Genomic DNA, 15,241 nt, shown 5'->3' on the forward strand with positions numbered 1-15,241 from the left:
GGAGGGCAGCCTGGGTGTGGGTCCGAGAGCCCACCAGCCTCCCCTGGCTGGGCCGGGCCGCAGGCAGCTGTCGGGGGGCGCCATTCAAGTGTGGCAGGAAGCACTCTTGGTCCGGACGTGGCTTTGGAAAGCCATTCTCACGCCAGATGAAATCTCAGATCTTGCAATTTTGTTTGTTTTCTCCCTTTCTCAGCTGTTTTCCTTTGAAGTCGAGGAGACTATTTCTTTGTGCAAGTGCAGCTGTGAGGGGGGCGGGCGGCCGGGATCAGGGTTTATTTTAAGACAGGCAGAAAACCGGAGCAAAGACCTCCCGACTGCTGTTTGTCTTCAGATCAGGCTCTCGTGGTCTGGGGGCAGAGTCTGTGCACAGCCTTTCGGGGGGCTGAGGGGCTCTCTCTGTTGCCCAGGGCTGGGGCTGCGGGGCAGGGGGACTGCATGGACAGCACCCCGAGATAGTGCATTCCTGCACCCTCGTATTCTCTCTCTCTCTCCCACGCCCAGAGGCCCTGCCTGCCTCCATTCAAGGCTCTGTCCTTTGGGATCTAGAGGACAGTAATTTGCCCCAAATCCATTTCCCTCAGGATCTGTATCTCTGGGCAGTCTCTTCTGCGTCCTGTGGCCAGGAGAATCCTGAAACGTCAACCCAGTATGCTCTTTCCCTGGCTGAAACAACAGCTTTCTGTGGGCGCGGCTCTAGCCCTGTCACTGAGCGTGGGCACCGTTTCCTGGTTAGCCATGATCGCCTTCTCTACTTTCTCCGCCTCCCCCAGGATCGCTACTGCCACCAAAGGCTTGGAAACGTCACCTAGAGCCATGCTTCTCTGCAAGAGGGCGTGTGGGAACGTGTCAGCCCACCCCTTCTACCCTTTCCTCTCCATCAGCTTAATAGAAGAAGAGAAGAAGAAAGCTGATGGAGAGGAAAGGGTGGATGGGGTGGGCTGACACGTTCCCACACCCACATCTCTTGGCAGACACGCATGGCTCTAGGTGACATTTAGGGTATCCCAAAGAGGAATCAAAAGAGCTATGCTAGGAGTATCACGTCTTACTCAAGTGAGAGGAGGAATCCGGAGTTCCGACCTCCGTCAACGGTCAAGAATCAGGGATGCTGTCTCGTTTGCCAAGGCATCAAAAATCAGATGGGCCGGTCACGTAATGCGATTCAGAGACGACCGCTGGACTAGAGCTGTTACCGACTGGATTCCACGGGACGTCAGAAGACCTCGTGGCCGCCCACCAACTAGATGGTCAGATTTCTTCGTCAAATCCCTGAATGAATGATTTGAGGCTCTTCCTGTTCCTGGAGCAAGCAGATATCATTGAGCTGCACTAGCATGTGACAGGGACAAATGGAGATGTTACTGGTGCCCGCTCGAGCAAATCGAAGATCAACAGGATGACAAGTGACAAGTGACAGCTTTCTTCTTATTTGTCTTGCTCATAGTTCATCGGAGCAAAGGGGCCTGTGGCTGTTTTTGACCAGTCCCCAGCTCCGCAGTAGAGACCATGCTGGGGAGTGAAGTGAGTTGCCCACAGCTGCCAATACTGACCGTAACTCTGTTTCCGTACATCTGGCCAAGTGAGGGTCAGCCCTGCCCAGCCGGCCTCTCCTGTCCTGGGGGAGGGGGCTCGTAGCCAGCCTGACACAGGAATGAAGCGTGACTGGACAGTTTCTGGAATTAAGCAAGTGCCTGGGATAATCCTGTGGCAAAAAAATAAGTGAAGTTGGGGGCTGCTTCAGGGCGTTTCTGTGAGTCCCCCCAACTGTGTTGGTTGCAGGCTGAACGAGTGTCAGTGGGCCGACTGAGGGGGCACTGCTCAATCGCTAACCATTTGTTGTGTGTGTGTGTATGTGTGTGTGTGTGTGTGTGTGTGTGTGTGTGTGTGTGTGTGTGTGTGTGTGTGTGTTTCCCCCATAGCCTGGATGGATTGGTACTTTTTCCTTCTTGAGAACCTCTCATTTTGGAGAGCCCGGGGTGGTCCCTTATTTTTGTCCTGTTGGCATTTTTCTCTCTCTCTGATGAGCTTTTCCACTATTGCCGGCTCCTGGAGGTCTCCTCAGAGGCTTGGCTTCTCTGTATCCCCAGGGCTCCAGCTTTTGCCCCGACGGCTTCTGACTTTCAGACCCACTACTATTAGATGCTCGATTTTTTTTTTTTCCCACATCGGACAGTGATGCTCAAGGCTCACCCCTGGCAGAGCTCAGGGGGCCGGGCGTGGTGCTAAGGATGAAGCTGGGTTGGTCACATGCAGCAAGCGCCCCCCCCCCCCGGCTGTCCTCCCTCCAGCCCGGTCACCTGCTTCACCACCCCGCACAAGCCTCAACTTCCAGACAGCCAAGCTCAACCCCTTGCCTCTCCCCACAGAGGGAATTTCGTCCCGTATCCTACGCGCCTCCCTCTTGCTCTTTGCCTGTTCTTTGTCCTGCCCCAGCCCCCGTGCACCCCCCGACTTCACCCTCCCAGCCCACACTTACCACCTGAAGGATGTTTCCTACTTGAGAATACTTCTCAGGCCTGCTCGCTTCTCCTGCTCTCCATGGCTGACAGACAGACGCGCAGCTCCGCAGCGGGGTCTGTGCAGGGAACTGGGACACCTGCTGTGTCAGGCACTGCTCCCGTCACCTCAGCACTCCCTGCGATTCCTTCTGTCCAGCCCATGGCCTGGACTCCTTCCCTTGTACGCTTCGGTGTCGCCCCTGGGAATCTATTACGCTCCCCCCCCACCACCCCGCACCCTCCAGGGCAATGTGGCTTGCTCTTCTCACTTCCAGAACATCTCTGTGCGGTGACCCCGGCCTGGGAGACTCTCTCCTCCTCTGGGGAAGTAGCTGCTGCCCACTGCTCCTTCTCACCTGGGGTGTCCTTGGCTGCAGACATTCAGGTGTCCCAAAGCCAGCTGGGCTGTTCCTCACGGTGCACCTAACCACCCATCACTTATACGGAGGGGAAATGAGAAAAATGTGAGATATCTGAAGGCTGAAGGGAAAATGGTGCCCTGGGCTTCATTTCTCAGGAGACATGCAGAGTTTTGCCAATTTTTGACAAATACCATTAGCTGGGGCAGGGCCCGGGAACTCTCCTAATAGGCTTTCTTCGGTGGAGTTGATGAAGCTCTCTCAGTGTTTCCTAGTGACCTCCAAGTGACCTTGTAGGTAGATGGTGAATCTCTCAAGGGTTCTAAGTTTCCTGGATTTAATGTAGAGATTTTCTCTAGACCATGCTGGCCCCCTACATATCAAGGAGGTAGCTGGATTTACATAGGAATGAAGTCTTATGTAATTTACCTAAAGCATCACTCCTCACTTTCTTGAGATTATTATTATTTACATGAATTATAAGAGAAGTGGTATTCCAATTTGGGAAGAAAATTTAGACGTCTTTAAAGGATGTAAGATTAAATCTGGCTTCTCATTTGTCAGTGTTAATTTTATTGCCTAACCTTGGTCAGTAGGTGAAAAGCTCCACTAATCAATGCTGTGCTTTGTGGTTGGTATTTGAAACAGTAGAATTTTGTGTCTTTTGTTTGTGAGCGTATTACTAGGTTATTGCCCATTTTATTCTTGGGATGATCTTTTCAATATCTCAGTGTTTATATTAGTCTTCTTTTATTTAAAAAGAGCTTCATATGAAATAATATTATATTGAAGTAAATATTGGCAATGTTTCTATATTGCAATTTGTAAAACATCTTAGGATAACCAAAACAATATCATAGAAGCACATTTTCAGTTCCTGTTAGATGCTTTTTGAATTAAATTGAACCATTTCAATTAATATTTTTATTTATTTTTACTTCAGAGCACTCATTTTCTGTTTTTGTTTGTAAGTATTTGTAATTTTCTTTTTGCAGTTTAGAGAATTTTATTTCAGTGAAAGTGAATAGTTTTTACTTTATACTATGATAATATAATAGTCATTTCCCTTAAAATAATAAACCACATGCAAGGAAGAAATGTGTGAGATTTAAAGAGGGCAATCATTTTATCCAATCCAGAAAGTCACATCAATCCTGGAAGTATAGTTTTAATTGTTTATTTTATTTTATTTAGATCTCAAATGACTCTTAAGTAGTCTTGAAGAAAATATACAGTACTGTTTTATTAAAAAGTAGAAATTAGTTTTTATATTTTTGTAAGCCTTTGGTCAACTGGCATGTTGTAACAATCTGCACAATGTTTATATTTGGTAGACTGGGAACACCTGTAAAGGCGATTAGAGGACGCCTCAAACCCCCCCGTCCCTCTCGGAGAGGCTGGCAAGCTACCGAGAGTATCCTGCCCGCTTGGGAGGGCAAGCTTACGTAGTGTACTCGATATGCCAAAAACAGTAACAACGATGGTCCTCATTCCCCTGATCCTGAGAGGGCCTCCAGTACGCCATTGGGCTACACTAGCACGAGACCGGGATGAATGGAGACATCTGGCACCCGCTCGAGCAAATCGATGAATAACAGGATGACAGTGATACAGTGGTACAGTGATACTTTCTACTGTCACTGTCATCCCGTTGCTCATCGATTTGTTCGAGCGGGCATCAGTAACGTCTCTCATCGAGAGATTTATTGTTACTGTTTTTGGCATATCCAATACACATGGGTAGCTTGCCAGGCTCTGCCATGCGGGCTCCACACTCTCAGTAGCTTGCGGGCTCTCTGAGAGGGGCAGAGGAATCGAACACAGGTTGGCCGCGTGAAAGGCGAAAGCCCACCCACTATGCTATCGCTATGGTAAAATGTACTATTGCTTTGTTCAAGCTACATGGACACCTCAGAGTTTCTTAAGTTCACAGCTTACTCAGCACATGCATTATTGGAATCAAGCAAGGTGTGACATTTCCAGATGAATTTCTAGCATAATACACATTTAGTTTCCCTCATAATTTTTCACAAGTCATTTTTGGGGCAAAATAATATTCCGTCGTCTGAATGTACCATAGTTTGTTTATATTTGACTGCTGAAGAACATTTTAGTTGCTTCCAAATTTTGAGTTATAGTCTCTCTGAGAGCAGATGGTTTTGTGGGCTATGCATTTATTTACATTTTATTTCTTTGCTAAGACTACTCAAATGTTAATGTATTTCAATATCTTTTCCTTTGAGTCTGTGACTATTATTGTGATGGTTTCTTTAAAAATCTTAATTGTAATGTCTAGGTCATGTGTGATAATTTTTTTTTGTTTTTTTGTCACTTCAATATCAGGTAATTTTCTCACTTCTTCCTATGTCTAGTATTTTTTCATTGTACTTGGGACAGAATAATATGCTCTAGCGAATATGTATTCAGTTCTATTCCTCTGAGAGTATTGGTCTTTTTCTTCATTGCAGTTAACTTGTCTGCACTCAGACCCCAAACTTCATTTTATCTATTAATGACAGAGCTGATATCACTGTTGTGCTTCTTTATTTTTTTTTAACTTAAGCCTCCAATGATCTCTGTCTCCTGGGAATCACTGGGGCTTCCTCACATACTTTAGAAGTCAGACTCCTTTTCTGCCTCTGCTTCCTTCTGTTGCTTCCTCCCACCTTCCAGCTCCTTAGCAGCGTGCTTACTCCGACTTCTTATATTGCTGCTTAGTCTGTGGCCTTCTGCCTGCAAACATGCACGGGTTGGGGAATACCAATTCTGTCGGCCCTAAAGTTGCAAACTCAAGTCTCCCCTTTGCTTTTTCCATCTTTCAAGGGTAGATTCAGCAACAATTTCTGCCGGGCTTTAATTATTCTCTTGCTTCTACTTTTCCAGAAATATTTTGTCTAAATTTCACATTTTTCCCCTGAAGGTAGCAATTCTGACCATACAATGCTACCATTATTCTCTTTTACTAAATTCTGATGATTCTCAAAGTCTTCCTAATTTACATATGGCATGTTGGTAAGTAGTTCAATTTAAGTATGTTATTCTTTTTTCATCTGTAACACCAACAAGGAGCTTGAGTACAAAGTGTCTCACACATACACACACACAATCTTTGGGTCACACCAGCCTTTGCATAGGACTGACTCATGGCTTTGGGCTCAGGGATTGAACCTGGGTTGGCTGCATGCAAGGCAAGTGTTCTTAGCATCTCCAATTTCTCTATTATTTTTCAAATACATTTTTTATTAACTTAAATTTTATTATTATTATTTTGTTTTTTGGGGGGTCATACCCAGTGATGCACAGGGGTTACTCCTGGCAGAACTCAGGGGGCCACATGGGATGCTGGGAATCAAACCCGGGTCGGCCGCATGCAAGGCAAATGCCCTACCCACTGTGCTATCGCTCTAGTCCCTCAAATAAAATTAAAAAACAACAATCCTAAACATATTTAAAGTATTACTTCGGTGCATTTTTTAAGTTTATGGAACAGATGTTTATATAAACTATAAAGCTTTCTGGATTCATGATATTTTTGATGAGTGAGATGTGGAAGACCATTCATGAGGAATTCACAGACCAGAAGGAGCCAGAGAGATGTGTTGTAAATTGAAAGGGTGAGCCTAAATGGAGATGAGAAAAAAAATCTCCTTTACCACTGGTAATGCGTTGTCCTGTGGTCTGGTCTACATGAAGTTCTCAAACAGCGAAATCCTAGATTGCTGAATTTAAAGAGAAGATAAAAAGCTATGTAGACGTCTGTTTGAAACTGGGAGTATGGTAGGGATTATGATTTCTGCCCGATAAGGAACTTTTTAGAGGGAGAACGAGTCAAGAAAACCTATTCTACACAAATTTCATTCAGAACCGGTGGGTGGAGTAAGAGGAATGTTTGGAACTGAAGAGAGAACACTGTGGTCTTCGGAGGGCAAATATATTCCAGGAAAGCCACCCTGCTGGTGTTCAGATAAGATGGGATCTTCCGCAGACAGGACCAGGAAGGCTGATAATTCTCTGTGTACGGCAAAGAAGAAACCGTGTGTGGTGCAGAAGGGGAGGAACCTTGCAGCTTGAGGCTGGGATGGTCAGGGAAGAAATAAAGATCCAGACTGATGTGGGTGAGCAACGCCCTTCAGACTCCAGGGTGCAGCTCTCAGAACGCCTCTGCGGGTGGATCTGACATTTGCACAAAGCCCACCATAGATTTGGATTGATCGGAAAGAAAGGCGGATAGAGAGATGCTTATGGATGTCTGAACACAAGCAGGACCATACATAAACAGTATCCAGAAGAACGCATATAGTTCTCGTTTCACTTGTCAGTCCTACCTCCAGATCTTTGGCTGTCATTTATAAAGGAGCCTCTCTAAATTTTATTACTGATTTAAACAGACTGCTCAAGGGAGTTGTTTTAAAATTTGGGCTTGATCATGGACAAAATGCTTTGGAGAACTCTGTATCGACTACTGCTTAAAGAAAACACACTGCACGGGGATACAATAAGCCTTGATTGAAATGAATAATTACAAAATGGAGGTTTTGTTTGACAGCTCTGCATGAATTCTGTTTAAGTCACTCAGCGTACTGAGCGTTGATAAAAGTGTTGGCTTTATGCAGTGCTGGTCCACTGGTACTTAACACGGACTAAGCACAGTAGGCGAAGGCTGTAACAAAATCCAAAGCACTGTGCACCCTGCTTCATTCATATGAGAGGACAGCTTTAGCAATGGAGACCTTCCACACGGTCACTCCGTGTACATACAGAGGGCCCGAAACTTGGTGGACTTGAGCACTTATGTGTGTGTGTGTGCGTGCACACGTGCGTGTGTGCACACATGGGAGGAGTACATATACGAGGAAGTTGTATTGCCTAACTGAAGGACATCCTGGAAACCTTTCTGGAACATTCCTTCCTAACCACCAACCAAGCTTGAAGGGTCTCTGCATCATGAGCCGGTTCACCCTCGTGGCTTCCCTCGAAAGGCCTCGTCGTTCCCACTACAGCCTCTACACTGTTCTGGACGGTGCCAATTTCTTTCATTCCATGACATGATTTGTCTCTCCTTTTCCAAAATCCGCAGGCAGTCACCATGGATATTGGAGTTATTATTGAGTAAGTAAAAATAACCTGAAGAAGTAAAAGGTTATAAGAACTTTTCAATCTACTAATCTATTTAACAAATGTATATTGATGTATGTAACAGACAGAAAAGCACGTGTCACTCCACATAGTTCAGTGGAATTTCACAAAGTGGCTCCGGATGTTTAACCGTACCAAGAAGCCAAATACAAGCTGCACTGCCCCAGGCATCCCTGTGCCTCTGCCATTAATTGATGTTCATTAATTGTTGTTCGGAGTTCTAAAACTACAGATTCCTTTTGCTTATGACTGAATATTACATAAATAAAATAACTTGGGACATGCTTATTTTTTGTTTGTTTTGGGACAATCGGCAGAGCCTGGCAAGCTACCGATGGTGTATTCGGTATGCCAAAAACAGTAACAACAAGTCTCACAATGGAGACGTTAGTGATAACCGCTTGAGCAAATTGATGAACAACAGGACGACAGTGCTACAGTGCTACAGTGGGATGACACTTGGCTGTCCTCAGGGCTTACTCCTGGTTCTGTGCTCAGGAATGTCTCATGGTGGCTAGTGAACCATATGTGATACCAACTATCGAACCCAGGTTGACCATGTGCAAAGCAGTTACCCTACCTGCAGTACTCTCTCTCTAGCCCAGTTACCCTACCTGCAGTACTCTCTCTCTAGCCCAGTTACCCTACCTGCAGTACTCTCTCTCTAGCCCGGGGTGTGCTATTCTTAAGGTTCATATCGCTTTCCATCTTGTTGGGTGACTCATTCATGCTATGGCATGGAGTCGGGGTTAATTTTCATTTTGCAAGTATTTCATTTTATAGAAACACCAGACCTGTTTATTGATCCTTATTCTCTCTGTTCTCATTGTAGCAAAGTTTTAACTATCATAAATAATACTGTCATAAACAGTCACAGCATTTTTCAGATACATGAATGTTTGCATTTCTTTAAGCAGCTAGGAATACACTATCTGCTAAACAGTTTTCCTAAAGTGATTGTACACATTTACAATCGTACCCCAAGGGTTTGAGGCCTGTATCTACCTGTATACCACTGGTTTTAATTTTAGTCTTTCTGGTATAGTAATATCTTATCATTTAAATCTGCATTCTTTTATAATCAACTGGCCCATGGCATTTAATATATGAGGAACAATTTAGATAGCCTATGTTACAACATCTTTTGGTGCATTTTTCCTTTTGGAAAAATATCTTTTTCTTGTTTCTTTGTGAGCGTTCTTAGATGATGTTTCAATAGAGAGGCGCACACATGCCAAGGGAATTGAAGTAGCTGAGTCAGGACTCACCCAGCCCTTGGTTGCCTCAGGAGGCAGAAAAGCATATTTCAAGCATTTTTGACCCACTTTTCTGGTAGGTCCCAGCTAAGATGAGGTGACAAAGGTCCACTTTTTTATTTGTTCCCTGGGACCAAAGGGAAGATGCTGGCATTAGACTGTGACCCCAGTGAAGGAGTCCCAGAAATTAGGTCCCAGGGACACCGGTGACCTTCTCCAGCTATCCCCTGCAGGGCGCAGTCAGCAAATAGCCTGCCCTAGGAGAGAGACCCGACTCCAACGTCCCACACAGAGTGGGAGTTCCTGGGGTAAAGGACACTTGGATGCCAACTTGTCTAAACAAAAACTTCCTGATGTGGTGGCCCATGACATGAAGTGCTGTCTTGACTTGATATTGGCCAGTGATGGCTAGGAGCAAATCGTGGCCTGGGAGAGCAAGATGCCTCCCTGTGGTCCTCTGCATTCCTCCTGGGAGGGCAGGAGTCGGGGATTCACATCTTACTTGCGCATTAGATCAAGATGGCTGTTGGGGCTTTACTTCTTATCTTAGAGTTTCCTTTGGACTAAAAGTAAAAGTTAATATTCGGGCAATGCACATCTTTGAGCAAAGGGGAAAATCAGAGAAACCACACAGTTAAGAAGAGTACACCGCGCGGTAAGAGAAGGGAGATACTGAGAACACTCTTTTGTTACGAAACATCCATCATTTCCCCTTTGTTGATCTTTCCTCTTATTAAACAGTGATTACCAAGCGGCTCCCAGTAGGCTCATTAAAGCCTTAACTTCCTTCGTTGCAGGTAATGCCCATCATTTCGTAGACGTGTCTCCTTCCTGCCTGCCTACACCTGCTGCTACCTTATTTGGAGTATTGTTAACAGAATAATTTGGCAGTGGGGATCTTTTAAGTATGTGACTCTGGTGAGTAGCAAAGAACTCCAAATTTCCTCCTGCGTATATTGTTTATGTTTTAAGGTAATTTGTGAATCCCTTGTAAGGCACCTTTGCTCATTGACATGAAGGACTGTCATTCATAATTCTATTTCCTGGGATTTGAGATCTTTCATAGAGCTGCTCTGAACATACAAAACTGTCTGTACGATTCAAGAGAAGAGTGCTAGAGAGAAATTTGTTGATTCATGATGATAAAGGAACATACTGGCACTTTCAAACAGTACTTTCTTAGTCTCGAAATTGATTGTTTGCAAGCATTTATTCATTCTATAGTCAATAAATATTTATGAAGAGGCTACTCAATGTCAACTAGCAGGCTCCAGAATTGAGAATACAATGGCAGAAATACCTGCAGTTGGCAAGACTGGTAAACAGAGTTTCTGAACAATTATAATATGCTTAGTAGAGGTATTGAAATGAGAGCCTTTATCACTGCTGTTGTTACCACTCCTCCAGCTATTGCTTCTGCTCTTATTATTGCTATGGGTGCTGCTCTTCCTATTGATACCACTACCATCATTTCTTCCCTTGGAATTGTTAGTACTATTCTACTCTAGTACTATAATTATTGGTGTCATTACTATTGATAGTATGCTAATTACAAACTCTGCCACTCTTGATACTATATGTCTGCTACTAATACTATTGCTATTACTTCCAAAACTGATGAGTCTGTTGTTATTACTATGTCTACTACTACAAATACTTATGCTACTCTTCATATTGCATATTAGTATTATTACTAAAACTATTACAACGTCTATTATTCCCACTTTGGTGGTCTTGCTGCTTCTATTACTATTATTACCATTGTTGTTACTCTTGACATTGTTAAATTGCTACTGATAATTAAAACAGCATGGTATTGGGATAAAAATAGACCTACAGACCAATGGAACAGAGTTTAATATCCTGTCACAGACCCCCAAATATATGGCCACTTAATCTTTGACAAAGGAGCAAGAAATGCAAAGTGGAACAAGGAAAGCCTCTTCAACAAGTGGTGCTGGGAAAACTGGATAGCTACCTACAAAAAAATGAACTCTGACCTCTGTCTAGTGCCAGGCACCAAAGTCAGATCAAAGTGGATCAAAGAACTCAATATCAGACATGAATCCATAAGGTTCATAGAAGAAAATGTAGGCAGAACTCTCCATGACATTGAAGCTAAAAGCATCTTTAAGGACGAAACAGCACTGACCATGCAAGTGGAAGCAAACATAAACAAATGGGACTACATCAAACTAAGAAGCTTCTGCACTTCAAAAGAAACAGTGACCAAAATACAGAAAGAGCCCACAGAATGGGAAAGAATATTTACCCAATACCCATCTGATAAGGGATTGATATCCAGGATATACAAGATACTTGTAGAATTGTATAAGAAAAAAACCTCCAACCCCATCAAAAAAATGGGGAGAAGAAATGAACAGAAGTTTCCTCAAAGAAGAAATACAAATGGCCAAAAGGCACATGAAGAAATGCTCCACATCCCTAGTCATCAGGGAGATGCAAATCAAAACAACAGTGAGATATCATCTCACACCACAGAGACTGGCGTACATTCAAAAGAACAAAAGCAACCAGTGCTGGTGTGGATGTGGGGAAGAAGGGACGCTCCTTCACTGTTGGTGGGAATGCCAACTGGTCTAGCCTTTCTGGAAAACAATATGGACAGTCCTTCAAAAAACTAGAAATTGAGCTTCCATATGACTCTGCAATACCACTTATGGGAATATGTCCTGAGGATTCAAAAAAGCACAGTATAAATGAATATATAGCATCTGTACCTATATATTCATTGCAGCACTGTTCACAATAGCCAAAATATGGAAACAACCCGAGTGCCCTAAAACAGATGACTGGTTAAAGAAACTTTGGTACATCTACACAATGGAATACTATGCAGCTGTTAGGAGAGATGAAGTCATGAAATTTGCTTATAAATGGATAAAAATGGAGAGTATCCTTCTAAGTGAAATGAGTCATAAAGAGAGGGACAGACAGAGAGGGAATGCACTTATTTGTGGAGTGTGGGATAGCATCACATGAGGCTGACACCCAAGGACGGTAGATACAATGGCCGGGGGATTGCCCCATAGTTGGAAGACTGCTTCATGAGCAGAAGGGAAAAGGCAGATGGAATAAAGAAGGGATCACTGAGAAAATGATGGCTGGAGGAACCAGTTGGGATGGGAGATGCATGCCGAAAGTAGATAATGGACCAAATATGATGACCTCTCAGTGTCTGTGTTGCAAGCCATAATGCCCAAAAGCAGAGAGAGAGTATGGGGAATATTGTCTGCCATAGAGTCAGGGGGAGGGCGGGGTAGTGGGGGGGTGTATACCTGGGATATTGGTGGTGGAGAATGTGCACTGGTGAAGGGATGGGTGTTTGATCATTGTGAGATTGTAACCCAAACATGAAAGCTTGTAACTATCTCATGGTGATTCAATAAAATTTAAAAAATTTTTAAAAAGTGATTTATAAAGAAAAAAATTGCTACTGCTATCATTGGTGTCACTGCCTCTATTATTACTGCTAGTAGAAGTATTGCTACTTTTGATGTTATCATCATTGTCATACTACTGCTTCTTCTACATCTGCTATTATTGCACTACTGGCAGTGTCATTATTATTACTATGGTAATTGCTGATATTCTTTACTTCACTACTTCAATTACCATTGTTACCACTGGTACTGAACCTATTGTGACTAGCACAATGGTGAGAGTATTGATGTTACTTTACCACTGTTACTACTACCGTGGCTGGTCACCGGTATGGTTGCCTTGCCTGATGCAGTGACCCTATGCTGTGCTTTCAGGGATGGCTTAGCAAGTTGCTTCAGATGTCTGCTAAGGCCCTTGATTCACAGTGTTCATTTGAGATTGAGTAATAGGGTAGTTTTCCTCTCCTTAACACACGTCTCAAAATAGTCACCTCCAATTTCCTTCGGGCGATTCTCTATTTAGAGTGAGAACAATAGACAGTTCTATTTTGTTAATTCTGGGTGTAGCACATGCGTTTATTGAGCATCTAGTGGGCACCTAGCCTTGTGGTCTTTGCTGTGACATACTAAATATGTTGAGACATGATTTTTGCCTTCAAAGGACTCAGACCTGAACATGGCTAGGAACTGGCCTGTGTTGGGCAAAGCGTTTTATTGCTTAACCAACAACCCCCGTAATGACTAAAGAGAAGCCAATTACCCGCATCCTCTCTGCTTTCAGGGCGTGCTTCTATTTTAACATATGCAGCAACAATCTGCAAAAGAATTTATGAATCAGATCCTAGCTAATTGGTTCCTGAGCTTCCATATTTAATTAGTGACATTGATCAGGCATCTAGTGATTGGCTTCTCTGTTCTTTTCACCTCTGCTTTCTCCCCTGGCTTCCTGGGACAGTGGTATTCATGGGTCTCAGAGGAGGGAAATGCCGCCCAGAACAAAACGGGAAATTTAGTTTCTGGATGAATTCCTTAGACAAGAGAAAGCTTCAAGACAAACTGACTTTGATCTAAAAGAACCATAATTCACACAGAAAATAATAGGGTTTTTTTTTCTTTTCTTTTTTTTTTTTTTAGGCCAAAGAAGTTAGAATTTAAATACCAGGGACTAAGCTTAGGACATTGAATATATACTAAACATTCTTTTTTTGCTTTATTGATTTAGAAATTCTTTATGTTTATAGTACATATTTTAGAGGAAAGGGGTCACGAAATGGCAGCTTCTCCTTTCCCAAAGCAAAATGTGAATTCAATGGTCAACTGAGGGGGCGGTGTCGGGGCTGGAGTGGAGGCTGTGTGTGCCTGGGGAGGTCCAGTCTTCAGCGTCCAGGGCGGAGAGGAGGGCAGCGCCGCACTGCCAGGCTGGGATGCTCAGGGCTTTTAGGGAAAGCTCACGCCCAGGAGCTCGAGATCTTCTGACCCAGATCAGTATTGGGAATTCTCAAGGAACCCTTTGAGCGGGACCCTCGAGTGCGAGGAAGGTTAGCACCCTCACACGGAGCCAGGGGATGAGAGGGTGGAGAGAAACTCGGAGGAGGCTCGGCCAGAAACAACATCGGGAGGCTGGGCAGGTGCTGGAGCAGAGCAGCCCGACCACGTGTGCAGGTGGACGGCAGCTGGGCAGCTCTGGGGCTGCGAGGTGAGGGACAGGGGCTGGGTGTAGAGTTGACTTCTCCTTGTTGACGTTCTCTCTGTAGTGGCAGTGGGTCCATCCAAAAGGTTGTCCAGAACAGGGAAAATGTATGTTTTAAAGAAGATTGTCATCTTCCTTTTGAGTACTGGAAAAGTCCTGCTTCATTATTTTCCACTGCACTTTTGTTCAAAGAAACGTCACTTGCATTTGAAGACTGGCCTTACCAAGTGTCTGCCTCTGGGTGTAGCTCTTTGTGCCAAAATTCTTCTTTAGAGGAATCCCAGAGCAGAGAAGGAACTACGGCATTCGGGCTTGTTATATATCTCAAGAGAGCAAAATATTAATTATTAAGCCATCTGAATTTTGTTTTCTCCCAAAGCAGCTATTTATTAAACACCTACTGTATTCTGTGCCAAGCCTTCTCAGATGCTTTAGATAATAGATTCATTGGAGAAAAGAATTGATCTCAAAGAGCCCATGGCATACTTAATTAAAAACACCATTTATTTATCCATCTAAGAATGATTTATTCATGCTTAGTAAGAGTTTAAAAGCAAACATTCTACAGGAGGCTTCTTGCGAAGAGCTTGGTGAGGAACAAAGAGAGCCCTGCCCTCAACAGCAGGCTGGAGGCAGGAGCCATCAGGAAGAACTTTTTTGGAAGATTTGTGAAATGGGCCTTGAAATCAATGTAAAGAGGACAACATGCTCTCAGAATGGAGGCCGAGAGAATGAATGTTAATGATGAGAGAAACTGTTTGCATAAAAACTCAGGGCAAAACAGGCTTCTGCCCAGGAATTTCAGAGGAAAGCAATAGTTATATCACTATCTGTGTCTTCCTATTTTTATCAATCAGTTTCACAAGGCATTCTTCAGCCTTTCTACACCTGTGGCTGA

The 15,241-nt window shown here is 43.9% G+C and overlaps 1 long non-coding RNA gene across 1 annotated transcript in view; it reads left to right on the forward strand.

The window, feature by feature from the left end:
* Positions 1-15,241, forward strand: part of LOC129404412 (uncharacterized) — a 50,376-nt gene that overhangs the window by 3,632 nt on the left and 31,503 nt on the right. The window contains exon 2 of the long non-coding RNA XR_008629841.1: positions 10,047-10,167. This is a non-coding gene — a long non-coding RNA (uncharacterized LOC129404412). The remainder of the gene's footprint in view (positions 1-10,046; positions 10,168-15,241) is intronic.

The sequence above is a fragment of the Sorex araneus genome, chromosome 4, assembly GCF_027595985.1.
Source record: "Sorex araneus isolate mSorAra2 chromosome 4, mSorAra2.pri, whole genome shotgun sequence".
NCBI classification, from domain to species: Eukaryota; Metazoa; Chordata; class Mammalia; order Eulipotyphla; family Soricidae; genus Sorex; species Sorex araneus.